Source organism: Motacilla alba, chromosome 2 (assembly GCF_015832195.1).
Source record: "Motacilla alba alba isolate MOTALB_02 chromosome 2, Motacilla_alba_V1.0_pri, whole genome shotgun sequence".
Classification (NCBI taxonomy): Eukaryota; Metazoa; Chordata; class Aves; order Passeriformes; family Motacillidae; genus Motacilla; species Motacilla alba.
In genome coordinates, this window is record NC_052017.1 from 38,118,875 (window position 1) to 38,134,511 (window position 15,637).

General features: G+C 39.9%; 1 protein-coding gene across 8 annotated transcripts in view; it reads right to left on the minus strand.

Moving 5' to 3' along the window:
* THRB (thyroid hormone receptor beta) overlaps positions 1 to 15,637 on the minus strand; it is a 169,213-nt gene that overhangs the window by 72,950 nt on the left and 80,626 nt on the right. The window contains exon 1 of one of the 8 annotated variants that reach the window (XM_038130081.1): positions 3,753 to 3,775. The exons of the other annotated variants lie outside the window; for them this stretch is intronic. The gene's annotated coding sequence lies outside the window, so the exon portion shown is untranslated. Of the gene's footprint in view, positions 1 to 3,752; positions 3,776 to 15,637 lie in introns of those variants that run through there. 8 annotated transcript variants of the gene reach the window in all.

The following is a 15,637-nucleotide window of genomic DNA, read 5'->3' on the forward strand; positions in this document are numbered from 1 at the left end:
TTGCTCTGGAATAAATAGAGGGTTTGATAGGTACAGCAGTTATATGTACATACATCTGAATCCACACAGTCAAAAAGTCCTTTGGGACTAACCCATTCCAGAATAAAACATTATGGAAGACAGGCTTGTTACAGCAAAGTCCCCAGATGAACTATCTTTATTTATTAAGGAGGGCTTCTGTTCAGCATAAAGCTATTTACATTTGTAATTTTTTCCCAGTTTAAAATTTCATGCAGCCTTCACTCCTTTATTTTTCAGATATGGTGTCAGTGTTTTCCTTTCTTATTTGCCAGTAAGAAACTGCTAGATGCTTCTATCAAAGTGTTACAACATTGGTAGGCATTAGTCTATCTTCACTTGTTCTTCATGTTATAGGGTTTTTAGATCATGTCAGAAAAAGATGCATCGGAGGATGGAAAATACTGTGCTGTTATACATATTTTAACACTGCAGACATGAAAATCTAACAGGTCAGAACAAAGACCATGTTACTTGGATGCAGTCCTATGGAGAGTGAAACATGGAGAATATGATATTTTTCTCTGTCCCCTTCCTAAAAATTCACGATGTTTGCTTTTGACATATGATGCACATTCAGCTGTTACCTTTATTAAAAATCTATTAGACACCACCACTTTTTCCCTAAGTGGTCTTAAGTCCACTGTGATTGCAATTCTTCTCCTTTTAAAAATATTAACATTTATTGTGACTGAATTCCCTCTGCCATTGTATTGCTCAGTCACACCCAATACTGTCAAATCCTTGTACAATTCTTCCCAGTTGATTCAAGTACCACCATCAGGCTTTATAACTTCAACAGTAACCCCCTTTTCCATATGTTGGATTGATGCCTTACAAGACTCCCCCATGGTAAAACTCGATGATTTACTCCCCATTGCTTCCTAACTTTTAACCTGCTATTCATTCACTACAAGAGTTTCCCTTTCAGTGCACAGGAGCTTTAATTCTTTATAAGCCTTCAGGAAAGAACCCTGTTAATAACTTCTGGAAATTCAAGTAGATGATAACTGGATCATAATTTTTACCCAAATCATTGTCTCCCCCGAAGAATTGCGTAAACCTGTGAATTTTTACCTCTTCCTCTTAAGCCAGGCTGTTTAGCCTGCATGATGAACAACACAATCCTAAATTATAATTGACTCCCTGTTCCCATTCATTTCATGCTGAAGCACTGAACTGTAGCTGTGGTTTGAGTGCACTCATCCTGATCAACTCTCTACACACATGTGACAGTCCAGCTGTCAGAAATGTAAAGTTCTGAATTATGGAAATTGTTTTTACATGACTGTTATTAACCATATCCAATTTCTATTTTATTTCTCCAATGCAACAAAAATTAATGGAGCTGTGGGAGAGAGGAGGAAGCTCTTGAAAAGGAGAAGGTAGCTTTCTTACAGTTCATTGCTAAGGAAACCAACAAGCCTAATACCAATGGAGCAGCCCGAATTGAGGGTTTCCTAGCTCCCTTTAAAATTTCAGGGAACAGAGGAGAAAGTCATCTCCAATGAAAGCCCCTAAGGAAACAGGTGATTTCACTTGGTGCTCCAGCATAATAATAAAGCAATACTGTCACAGTGTACCCGACACTGGAGCAGTAGGTATGGGCTGATGATTTAATATTGAGCTTTTACTGCCATGTCTGAAGAATTCTGGCTGTCTGGTAAAGTGGATAGCAGACACAGGCCAAAGTACAGTTATTCACACCCAGTTTTATGGTTTGTTTTCTCTCGTGTTATGACATGAGACACAAAAAACACAGCACAAAGGTTTCTGTCTGCTTGAACTGACAAATGTAGGATTCCTAACATAGAAGAAAAATCCATGGTGATATTACCATAAGTATTACCATGCTTATCTTTTGATATAACTATTCAAATATATTCATAGATACAGGTATATGTACACATAGAAAAAAAACCAAAAAAAGATTGTGGTTCACTCTAGATAACAATTACAACAAAGTGAAAATGGCTCACTTGCAACATCCTATATGGAACTATAATATCCTTTTAAAAGATGCTAGTGCTACTAGAAGGGGTATTTTTCCCCCTGGTTTTGTAACTATCATTTTACAATATAATTCTTATGGCTCAGTCTCGGTAAAAACACTTGAAGGCAGGAATATAAAAGCCACAGCCACCTTTCCTAAAAATGTTTTCCAAGCAAAATCCAGGTTCCTGTTCCCTGGATTCTTATGTTGGCACGCAGTTACTTTTCCTGCAAAAGCCTGAACAAGATCCCAAATCTGAAAAAATAACAAGCTCTAAGAATATTCAGGTCTAGAAATACGTGTTCCATGAGAACTTCGAACTAACCTTCAATTGTTTATACATTTTTAAAGAAAACAGAAGCAAGGTTTGCACAAATCAAGTACAAAATTGGAAGTAGAGGGGGAAGGGAAAAGCTTTCACAAATTAAACTGTTATGCACTACAGAATTTTGCACAGACACCGCAAATAGGTAGGTTAGAAAACAAAAGAACATGAAAGAGTTGTAAAGTGAAACAATATAGGTTTAAAGAGCCAAGATTAATCATGTCTCTTTCCTTTGAAAAAGAACATTCCAAAAAGGCATCACCAAAATGCAAGGAAGATGCCACAATAAAAAGAATTATTATGTACCAACAAATACTTAGTGTCTGAAGAGACATCACAAAAACTGCATCACAGCCTTAAAATAGATATTTATTTCCACAGACAATCTTTAGTTTAAGTGGATACAAAGAAAAGTGGTTTAGATGTCATTTTCTCTGTTTAACTCACAAAAATAGGCACTTGCTTTAAATTTCTTTTTCTGTGGTAACAAATCCAGAAGAAACAGGGTTATGCTTTTTTTGTACATCAATGCATACCTTTGTTACATTAACCTGAAAGAAATTTTTATCCTAGATCTTTGAGGTGCTTACACAAATATCAGAGAGGCAAATATCATAGATAAAAATGAACCTGGTTTAGAAATAGAAGTTCTGCCATGACGTCTCACAAGGAGAGTTAACTTTTTACTTTCCAAATTTAAAAAAAATTAAATACTGAAACATTCTTTGAAATGTTAATATTTAATTCTTTAATAGCATCCTCAGAGACTTTCCAACTCTCACCTAATTTGAGGGTAATAGGTTACAGCAATTTTTATTGCTGCACTGGACATAATTCTTTTTTTGTGTGCTTTTATGTTATGCCAAAATTGCCTGAGTGCATATGAGTAAGTTTAGGTAGAGGGAGGGGGTTGGTTCGTTGGTTTGGTATTTTTCTTAAGAACGTGTACACATTTGATGGAATGCTTTTGCTTTCTGCTTTGGTTTTTAACAAGCACCATTTCTGACCATGCACCATCTCACTATTGTTTCTCTCTGTACCCGCTGCATCTGCTCCGCAGAACTTCCTAATTTAATTTTTTTTTCCTGTAAATCACATTGTATTTTGTAGGCAAACCTTACACGGAACTAAAAATAATTTAATGAAATGTCCTCCACAGCCCATCACAGGGCTCAGATCGGCATGTGAGAAGGCAGCAGTGATCTGACCCTGGCTGGGCTCTGCGTTTGCCTCTCCCTGCCCCGTTCTGGCAGAGGAGAGCCCAGCAGAAAACTGCTGGCTTCTTTCAAAAAACTCTCTAAGTGCCACATCTTGAAAAGCATAAAAAGGAAACTTATGCATTTAGAAAGTATCCATTTACCAGCTGTAGCAGACCCTGAAAAGCAGCAATAGAAAAAAAGCAAAGAGAGGACTCACCAAGATACATCCTGATGTAGGGGGAAGAGTTTTGGTAGCAACCGTCAATAGTTTCTGCTTCTCTCCTCTTTTCCTTTCTCAGTCCCCCCACTCCTAATTTCCCCATTTAAGGGAGAAAATAACAAGGCAGAAGAAGCCAAGAGACTTTCATGACATAAACAATAAGGCTTTCCTGTGCCAATATTTCCTTTAAAAACACTTGCCAATAAAGCTCCTGGAGGCCAGCAAGAGAAAGAAACGCCGAAACAGCCATGACATGAACTTGGCATATTTTCTGACTCACTCACTTCCCTTGAGACAATTCCTCCAAGAGAATGTTGAAGGATAATGGGAAAAGAAAATTTCTTCCAGTGAAAAGGACTTCAGCTGCCCGTGCATACAAGAAAAGTGCCAATTAACTTTATTTCTGTTTACCTACAGCCTTGCTCACACAGCCACCTCCACTGACATGATTCCTGACTCACACACTCATGTTTGTACGTTCATCTTACAAGCCTGGTGTCTGAGACAGAAAATGAGATTAAAAAAAATAAAAATCTGAGAATCCTTGACTCCAAATAATTTCTGAACAGCAAAGAGAATGATCAATAAATGATAAAGGGTAGCCAAATACTTGGCTGCTTCATATATTAAATCCTTTTTTCCCTTTTCTTTATCCCTGCTATTTATTTCTTTTATAATTTCTCAGAGCCAGACACACTAGTCTATAAAACATTAAGAAAGTTCATATTCCTCCAGATATCTGTAATGAAAGATTGTCAAGATTATTGTGTCTCATCAACCTAGCTCATTTTGAGTAATACCGTGTTTTCAAAAAGAAATGGCATGTTAAGAATCAGAAATTAAAATCTCCTTGGAAATCAGCATCTTACACGCACATACACGCATTCAGTCCCTCACTCACTCATTCCTGGGGTGCAGCTGGCCCCTACCTGTGTCTCTTGGGCAGGCACGCAGGGCTTTGGCTGCCTCCTTTCACTCCCACCTTCATCTTCACCGCCAGCACAGGGGACCTTCCCCAGGAGGCTGGAGCTGAGTGGAAGCACAGGCAGGAGACAGACCAGCGCTGTTCTGATGGCAGGGGCCAATATGGATTCTCCTCCACCACAGGCTCACAGTGGCTCCCACTCTTCCAAGGGCAGGGGCAGGCTCGCAAAACGTGTCTCTGGCCAGGCTCTGCCACCCCACTGCACTCTCCTCTAATGCCAGACTGGGCTGAAAACCCCCACCTCAAGCCAGACCAAGCAGAAATTGTTGCTTCTTTGGAGGGATGTTTGACTACCAGTCCCAGTATTGCAGTGTGGGGACATCACCTCTTCCTTCCACATGTACCTGACCCAGGGGACCATGCAGGGACCCACTGTCCACGCCTCTCCAGGGACCTTGCACCCTGTCACTGTGTGAGCTTGTGCTCACTCTCTGTTTCTAAGAAGGCAGAGGAACTGCCAAATGCTCCTCACTCGGCTAAGGGCTCTCATTGTTGCTGGGGTTTCTTTGGTTTCGCATTCAACTCCTTAGATTAGCATCAGAGTATCACATATCAAAATAACCACTAGTGAGGATTTGCTGGCCTGCTCTGAAGAGGGTTCACCATACCTGCAGCTGCATAATTTTACTGTAATGTAGTCTGGTATCATACACCCCTGGTTCCTACTCTCTAATAACCTGCTTGCTGCTTTAGCACTTGGGCTTATGCCACACTTGCCAAGTCCCCAGACTCTCCTCTAAGTCCCCTCCTACACCTGAAGATGCTCAGCAATCACAGCTAAACCACTGCCACCATAATGATCATATTTGGGTTTTTCTCTAATTTTAGTAAATTTTGGGGCATTCCTAGCTAGTATGGCTCTGCTGGTAAAATGTCTAAATGGTACAGGATGCCATAGTGGATAAAACTACATTAGGAATTACCTACTGGCTCACCTTTACTCCACCATGACTGCTGGGCACCCTGTCAAGTCCCACACACACATCCCATATGATTCTTTTTTCTTGAGCATCTTTTTCTGCCCCCTTACAAAGCTGACAGTGGTTTGTTTTTAGGTTTGTTTTCAGCAAAACCAGAGAATGTATGTATTTTTTTGTAACACCACTGGGGCAAGCCATCTGTGGTTGGCTAGCAAACTCTGAAATTCAGGGCTGGGGCAGAAATATTTAGGAGTCAAAAAAAGCTGACTGGCTCAAGAAATTAAAGCCCTTCTGACAATCTTCCAGAGAGCCCCTGAGGAAAAGGGAGGGAACCAGAGAGAGACTCAAGGAAAATGGATGGGAGCCCAGCGTTGAGATTCACGCCAGAATGGTTCCTGGCCAAGAAGGAAGGTTGGCAAGTAGACAAATACAGGCTTTCATAGGCAGCATTGTAAACAAGACATTAAAAATATTAATCCATTTAGATTTCAAGCACTGAGATGAGATTTACTTAAGAAGCAGAATTATGCTGGTAATGGTCCTCAAACATTTCAGCTGAATGTCAAAATTTTTGCTCAACTGTATCAAGTGAAAATACAAGGAGCTGTTGACACTACAATATTCAAACATTCAACCGTATGGCCGGGCTGGAAAAACACAGAGAAAAGCAAAGGAATGCAGAAACTCAAGCCCTCTCAAGGAAATTGCATTCACAAATTATTTTTACCTTCATTTCTGCGCCAAAACAATAAATTGAAGAGGTGAAATAATTTTTTAAAACCGAACTTCCTTTCAGAAATCTTTTCAAATCAAACATAAATTACTTCCACCAAAATACTTTGTTTCCAGGTAGACACAGTCATGTTGAACAGAATGTCTTTCGTGTGAAAGAAAGTTTAAGTAAACTTTGAACACCTAGACTTTAAAAAAAGTTTCTTCTCTCCTGAAGGAATCAGCATGTCTCCCCTTTGCCCTTTAGAAAACATATACTTATTCTAAATGACTGACTATTTTAATTTTCTTTTAAAATGTACTGGATAAGTAATTTCTCACCAAAGTCAACAGGTGCTCATGAAAACTGAAGTACAGAAATACATGTGCTTTTTTGGTGCACGTGAGAAGTGTCATGTCACCTTAAGCCTGTCACCACCAGGAGATTCACAAATCTTCTTCTACAGACTGATGAGCAGGGCCAAGCATGTCAGGGGAGGCCCACAGGGAAGATGAGTGCCTTAAACAATGAGAAAAATACAAGCTGCAATTACTGTATGGGATTCAGTAATTCAGTCAGGAATCAGAAGATTCCCATATTGGGTTAAAGAAAAGACTAATATTTGTTAAATTAATGAGGCTGATCCTGCATACAAGTCCATGGGCAAAGTCTGCTCAAGAGAGGTCTTTTACCCCCCTCTCAGTGGCACCAACAATCATTGTAAAATGCCAGGCATGAAGGAAGTGAGGCATCTCCATTCAAAACACTAAGAGCATTCTAAGGAAAATGTTCATATTCTCCATTATGTTTGGTCACTTAAAAAACACCCACATTAACTTAGAGGAAAAGATAGGATAGAAAGCATTTCATCTCTTGAAACCTAGGATATACCATAAATCCTTCAGAATTATATTTCTTATGAGGGTCTTTAAAAAAAAAAAGTTAGAAAACCAAAAAACCAAACCAAACCAAAACCAAAAACCAAACAAAAAAAACCCCAAACAGAAAAAACCAAAACAAAGACAAAACAAAACAAGAACAAAAAATCCACTAAGCTCTTTCTTGCTTATATGCATAGCCACTCATAAAATTATCTTAAGATATCCACAGTATCTGAAATGCAAGATCAGAGCAAAGGAAAGCCTCAAAACAGAGTTAAACAAGGAACAACTTCATTCTGCTTAAGAGTGAAATAAATAGATTAAAGTTTAAAGAATCTTCAATTTTATAACAGTGAAAACATTTAAATGCAAATAAAGTAGCAACACATGAATTATAGAAATTCTGTAGCACTCCTATATTATGAACCATACTATGAAATTTGCTTTCTGCACTCTCAATGGAAACAGAATAAAGTACTGGCATCTCTCGGGGATTTTGAAATTATATACAAGCAGCACATTTAATAGCCTCAATTTTAATAAGTTAGCATTCTATCTCAGATGCATATTCTAAAATGTTCTAGCTGAAGATTTTCTTATGCAAGCTATTTGCCTATTACATACCACAGCTGGTGTAACTTCACCGTCCAGGGAGGCATTTCCATCCCATGGAAGGAGAAGCCATTAGGGAAACGCTGCTTGGCAAACAGTAGCTCGCACACTGGAGCTGCAACATTATCCCGGCTTTCCTACATATTAGGCATAGGACTATGTTCAAAGTAAACATGCGGTCATAATTAAATAATAATTATGACTAACATTTGTGTAACACCATTCATCCAAATAGTTCAAAGCATTAGGTAAATCTGTAAACAAAAGGTCTAATCCTGCACCCTTTACTCACATAATGCCGTGCATCAAACGGGCTGTGTAGATCTTGTCTATGCACAGACCTAATTGCTCTCAATTAACTCCATGTGTCAACACTTATTCCAGTGCGTCGTGTTCCTGTTTAGCTTAATTCTCTCACTGCTTACTACAGGTGAATGTACTGTTTCTACACTCTCACTTAATACCACTTCTACGGATGCTTTCCTACATGGATCCCACAGGGCTTTTAAAATGTTAATGCAGCCTCACTTCTCCTACGCACTTCTAATAGGACAAATATTCTTTTATTAGATGAAGAAGTTCACTTTTTGCTACTACACTTTAGGGATTGACCATCACATCTGACTTGCAACTGTAAACCCAAGACCTACAGTTGCTATTCTCATACCTTAATCACACAAATAGCCTTCTTCATCCATCATGCTCCAGAGTAAAACCACAGGAAATGGTAAGAACAGGGGAAAATTCTGCAGTTTCTAAAAATAAAATATATCCACAAGCAGACATGCTCAAACCACTTTCATGCATCCGCAGTACAAATATTGTCTGTCGTGGAGAACCAATGTTTCTAACGGCTAAAAAAAAAAGAAATCAGTAACAACCTGCTGACAGACTGTGTCAGTCTGCCTTGACAGTCAAGCAAATGGAGAACAAGAAGAGAGATCAGGAATACCTGAGCCAGATTTCATTTTGGCTCTGCTAGGGGCATTTACTTAAGTTCTTTGCTTCGGCAGCAGTATCTGCAAGTCAAGCCAAATAACCTCTTTCACTTATGGATCTTTTGAAATTCATGAAAATCCCTATGGCTCTTTGAAGACAAATACTGTTTACCAGCACCAGCTGTTACTTAGCTTTTAGCATTTTTCATCTTTTATCTTAAATTTTGCGTAGAAGAAAGTCACTGCCACAACCCACTCACACCACAATTTAGTGTATTTTCCTTCCAATTTTAATTCTCCTTTGCAAGACATATACTCAATTTTAGCTCTTATATGTATTCCATGTAACTTAGGCATAAAACAGAAAATTTTTTCATCACCAAACAAAAGCACTGTAAAACATCATCGACTGCTGAACTGTCAGTTTTCCGCTTCTAATTTTCAGATGAGTTTAGGCACTTCTCTGATGTGTTAATTTAAAAAAAATCCAAGAAAACAATTAATTGTCTCATCTAAGCACAATGCAGTTGAACATGAAAAGAATCTAGTGTCACAACAGCAATCCCTACTAGAAAAAACAATCCTGAATTGTAGAAATTCAGAAAATGATGCACAGTAGTTATCTAGTAAAGACACAGTTCTCCTACAGCTATGCACTCTTAATTCCATATACAGATAGTGTTTGTGGATCCCATAGGAGTAAAAATGTGAATATTAATGGTTTATTCCACAAAATATTAACATATAGCTTTGTTTTAATAAGCAGTGAAAATGACATATTTATATTAAACTGCACTGTCTTCATGTGCGAGGCTGGGGATGGAGAGGTTGGCTTCCCCCACCAGTTGTACAAGCAGCATCTGTCAGCAGCACAGATGAGCAGCAGGCAGGTGAGTTGTCTCAACCTGACCAGCCAAGACAGCAGTAGAGGTGCTATGCTGTCTCCTGCCAGGACATCCAGAGCAGCGCTTCTGCTCAACAGCACTTCCTCAGTTATTTCTGCAGTGCCTAGGACAGGACTGCAGCAGTGTGAGCCAAGCAGTCTCTCTCCCTTCCCGTGGATCAGATCTTGACAGCTGTGCAGAGACCATGGCTAAACATTGAGCCAAGGCAGAGAAACCAAGAGCAAGCCCATTCAAAACTGGGCTGTAGCCTCTATTCCTTATCTGTTGCCCTTCTTCTGGGATCAAGCCAAAATGAGCCCATAACCCTGCTGGCAAGAGCACCTCTGGCACTGCTCCACATCTTCACTTCCAACAGGGGCAGACAGCACAGAGCCCAGACAGGGGAAGGATCCTGAGGGAAAATGAGTGTCATGCTGCTGGGAACCACAGGGCTGCCTATAAATACAGAGACCCCCAACACTACTTCTTAGCAAATCCTGGAGAATTTGTTCACAGCTGAAAATCATGCCACACAGAATACAATTCACTGATGCACCACTAAGCACAGCACTGGAACAATTTGAGCAAGGCTTTCACAGGGGATTCATGTGGCACTGAATTTTGGCCAGGAGGGCTAAGAAACTATCTGAAGTGAAAATGAGCAGTACATTAAAGGAAAGCACACAGGACAAACAGGCTTGGTAGTCTGGATTTCCAGAGCTGCTTATGTGTGAAAACCAATTATCAGATTTGACACAATGGCAGGCTAGCCCATGCTTTCAATTCCCTTGCAGTGGTGACAGCCATTTGCTTGGAAAGCTCCTATGTTTAATGCTAGAAATGCAAAATCAACTCTGCCTGAGATACAGGGTATGATAGTCAAAACAGACAGAAACCGTTGTAGTTAGCACTATGGTAGGTTATAAACTGCAGTATCTCAGACTGTTCCTGTAAGGAAAAGCAGCAGCTCCAGAGGATAATAATCATCTCAGGCATCTTAGCTGAATGCCTATGAGTCACTATTGGCTATAACTGCATCTAGAGAAGATTAAAAAAGTTCAAGGGCAAAAAACAAGTCAAAACCTTTTCTGAATCTAATTAGGACAAATAAAAGTACAAACTTTTATTTCCCCTTAGTTTTTAAAACAGTCACTTCTTGTTGCTGTAACTGACTCTCACTATCACTTCCATCTTTTATTTATCACATGACTCGCAGACACACACTGGTACTATCCAGGTTTATCATACCACTGATTTTAAAATTTCATACAGTGCTATTTTAGGACTCTTGTATCCCAGAAGATGTAATACTCCAAATCTCTGCAAGCACAACATGAACATCCCCATGGCGGATCTTTCTGAGATGGAAATAAATACAACACAAAGTAAATATGCAACTAACACCAAAACAGTTCTTCAGGCCTGAATAAAGCACTGCTTGCATTCAACACCAAACAGGTAGAAGCCATTATTTTAAGAGAGACGACCTTTCTGAGTGTAAAACACAGAACAGCTACCGTGGAGATCCTTTTGTAAGTCTAATTTCACTGGCTCTGATAGATTCTCTCTGGGGTGAATGGAAAATGACTACAGTGATTTCTTCAGGTCTTACATCTGAGCATAGCCTGTTCTATACTCTTCTCAAAGTAAACTTGGAAGAAGAATTTTATTCTGGGGTGCAGCAAGAAATCAAGGAAAAAAATAATCCACCAGCATCCTCAGGAAATTCCTACATCATTAGGGTGCAGCAGAGGCCATTGATCATAAAGGAGTGGCAATTCTTGGCCATTTGTCTTTGAAATGCTGCATACCATGACACTTTAAACCCCCACACTGAAAACTTTCATGAAGGACAATCTGATCAGCCTTTTTCACTGGATGGGCATACTTCAATTTGAAGCTAATAAAAAGCTTACCTTCCATTGAGATATCCCTTTCTTTACAAAAACGTATGTAATCTAGAAAGGAAGCCTGAAAATTAGCCTCATTTTTAAAATAAAATATCAAATGTGATTTCCTACCTTATACCTTCATCACTTTCTAATAAATGCCATGCAGCTGTGGGAGGGCATTTTCAGAAGGGAGGAAAGTCCTAGGAAACAAAATGCTTTTAGTATAATTCTGAATGGTCTCATTGAGTATTTTTAGCCTGGCCTCTTCAGAAGCTCTGCAAACATTTGCAAAACTCTAAAACAGAGCCAGGGTTATGTCACTATCTTTGGTACAAATAATTTGTTAGGAACTATTTTGTTCTGGCACAAGGATATATCAAGAGAGGATGCGTGAACTGGCTTGTTTTCTTTTGGATTAATGTTGTTTGTCAACTGAAGGCTGTCTTTATGTGGAACGAGCAAGGTGCCAAGAAGCACATTTCACCATGCCAAAATTAAAGGGAGGAGCTCAGAAACAGTCTTTTATTACCTAATTAGTTTTATCAAATGACACAGATCAACTAACAGGAGATAACTAATAGGAAAAAGGGGTCTAATGAAAAAGTAAGTTATCAGCTGGATGCTCTCCAGAAAACAATTATCTCCCTAGGTAAACAAGAACTACTGTTGGGAAGTCAGGCACAAAACGCAAGGAATGGAGGTCTCCTCAGGATACCAGCCCTTGGTGGAATTGAAATGGGTGAAAAAAGTAGTGGGATAAACTACACAGAAGAGAAGGGATGACTTGTTATTAAAGAAGCGAATATCTCCAGATAAATTATTCCTATCTGGCCTACACATATCCCACCAGTTGTTTTTTTTATGAAACACAAATCAAGTACAGCCTGCTAGATTAATATCCTTATTCAAAATTAAAATTAGGAATACAATAAGAACAGCCATGTTCACCTACTCATGAACAAATTACCAGAATAAGTTTTTTATAGCTTACAGGGAAAATGGCAGTTCACAGATCTTATTTTATCTTGATTGCCCCCTAAGACTAGAAAGGATTATCACAAAAAGAAATACGCATTTTTAGATGATATTCTGTTTTATCCACGGCAACCAAATGTACCACACATACTTACATTTCCTTCCCATTATTTTCCCGATTGCATGAACTAAACTGGCCAAACAATTCAACCTCATGTGGCTCCCATTCAGATTACATCAACTTTTAATTCCTAATGTAAACCATACTTTCACGTTTCCCATTATTACTTTCTTATCTAGTATATACCTAAAATATGCAAAACTTATCCGATATTTTAGCTAGAAAAGTAACATCAGACACACATAACAGCACAAAGACATTTAAGAAGCCTTGCTAAAAAAAAAAATCTAAAAATGAGAATTTAATTGATTAAAAACTTGTGCCCCCCAGCAGCTTAAAGAGAAGCAACATTGATTTTTACGAACATTCCTTGAGAATTTTAAGTGATGCAACGGGGGAGTTTTATTATGCTATTCTTTCTCTTCCTCTTCCCCCTCATCCATTACCAGTTAACTTGAAAACAGACAGGGCAAAGAATTTATGGGAAAATGCTCTGTCTCTTGGGATCTCCAGTTCTACCTTTACTGCAGAGCTGTGGAGACCACAGGAGAGTTTCATATATACTTGTTGTATGCTTTAGCAAGGACTGCTAGATGCAGAACCATGAAAGGAACCTAAAAATCAGTCCCTCTAAATGGGAATACCAACCACTGCCATCCCAGAACGATGTCAAAAGTGGGCAAAAGATGTTAATGAGGACTTGGCACGTCCTGGACAGAGCCGAGCAGCACTGCTGGGAAAGAGCAGTCCTGTTAGCATGCCTTTCCCTGCCCGGAAACGCTGAGTTACAGAACAAGTCCCAGCTCACAGAGCTTGGTGACCCTGCATGCAACTGAGAGCATCTGCAGGGACAGAGGCTTCAGCCTAGACTTGTACTGCTGATTCAGACTGTCATGACCCTTCCTAAGGTCATTCCCATCATTCCTGCACATGGAATGGGTATCACCATTCCTCTGTGTCTCAATGGACTTAGTAGGGTATTGGATTTTGGGGACTCTACAGTAAGATAGCCCCAAAAAAATAAAATAAAAGAGAAAGAGCACATCCCAGGAATCCAAATCAGTGAGCTCATGCAGGTACAAATAGAAAGCAGATTTAGTTGAGGAATGAAATAACCAGTAAATGAACTTATTTCATCTGCCATGCACCTTTAAAGCCCTGCAAAGAAAAGACTCTAAGATTCATAGCCTTCACAAGATTCCAAGTGACTCCGCAAAGAGTGGGGATTCTCTGCCAAAACCAGCCAGTCTTCACTTTCCTCCAGAGTCAGTCCTTGGCTGGCAAACCCTAACCACTGTGATATCCAGGCCTGGATACGGATGAGGTCACTGACCATGATCAGCACATGAGCATGTGTGTGGCAGATCTCCATACACACGAGAGCCAGCTTTTCCCCTAACGTGTGATCCTTCATTCCCACAGAACAGAGGAGTACCTCTGTACTCTCTTTTTTTCTCTCCCTGCCCCACTACTGCCACCTTCTTATTACTTTTTCCATTATTTCCATTTACTCTGGAACTGACTGCAAGGCGTGGTGCCATTTTAAAATCCTCCTTGGCTCTGCCCACCTTGAAAAGACTGACAGAGAAGGAAAAACTGGCCAAGCCATGACATTGAGCATGATGACTTAGGTTTTAGCTTTTATATTTTTCAGATTCTGCACTGCCTTAGTGTGTGATTCTGAGCTTCATATTGAGGGATGGTTAGCTCTCTTCACAGAGCAGCTAGGCAAAACAATTCCTTTTCTAACTTGGGACCAATGATACCTGATCCAAATTTCAGGCCCAAGAGCATAAACAATGTGGACTGAAGAGAGAAAAACAAGAAGGATGGGACCTCATAACCTAAAGCTATAATTGGACATTTAACTCCAATGTGCAAATGGACTAGAACTTATAAAAGCGAGAGACCTCGTGACCAGTTGACCATTTTGTGACCTTTTTGGGTTCATCTTGGGTGTAGCCCTGGCTGGGCTCTTGTACTGCCCAAGGTGTATCCATTGAGGCCTTTTAATAAATACCTACTTTATTGTTTAACTTTGTCTAGCCTCTGTTCTAGGTCAGCCTTGACAAGGCATCAGTTCTGGCACAACCAGAAAAGTAACCACTGCCACTCTCACCATCAGCGCCTGGAGATTCAGTCAGCCACCTTCTTCCAAAAGAACTTGCCTGAGCAACAAATTACTATTTTAACTGCACATTCTTTCTCTCACAAAAGGTTTCTAGCAGACTTTGATCGTATGTCCTGTATAAAGACACCAGATTTCCAAAATCTCTGCTTACTTTTTTTTTTTTCCTAACCCTTTCCCTCCTGTGTACCTTAGGCAACAAGTACCTACTCTATCTACCAGAGAATTAAGTAGCAGAGATTCCTGGACTCAAATTCCTCTACCTGTAGAAATCTCAAGGTAGAGATTGTGAGAAGACTCCTCCCACAAATGGATGCAAATCCCAGGGTACAGCCAGTGCAGCCTCCTGAGATCTTCATTCCTCCACGCCTACAGCATACCTGCAGACAGCTTCTCTGAAAATTATAAGCTTTAAGGCAATGTTCTCTGCACACCACCTTCCTTCTCCATGTCTCCCTGGTAAGTTTCAGCCTTCCTGCCCCAGCATCCCTTACATCAGCCTTGTTCTGGTGGCACAATTTGAGCCCATCGAAGCAAGCAAGGTGAAGGAAAGGTGTTCATGCTTGCTGCTGTTTTTCCACAGCACATTGGCATTTTCCATCTGGTCCTAGGAGTACTCAGCCTAGATGCACTGCATTGCCAGCCTGCAGTCACAGTAAACACTGAGACTTCTCCACACACGCAGAGTTGCTTTGGGAAGCATGCTTGAATATAGAGGGGAAAAAAATTATTATAAGGAATGCGGGCAGGACAGGCCATCCAAACAAAAAAGCCTCACTTGACCAGATCACTGACCTTGCCCAGGAATGCAGGTACTGCACACAGGAAGAAAGT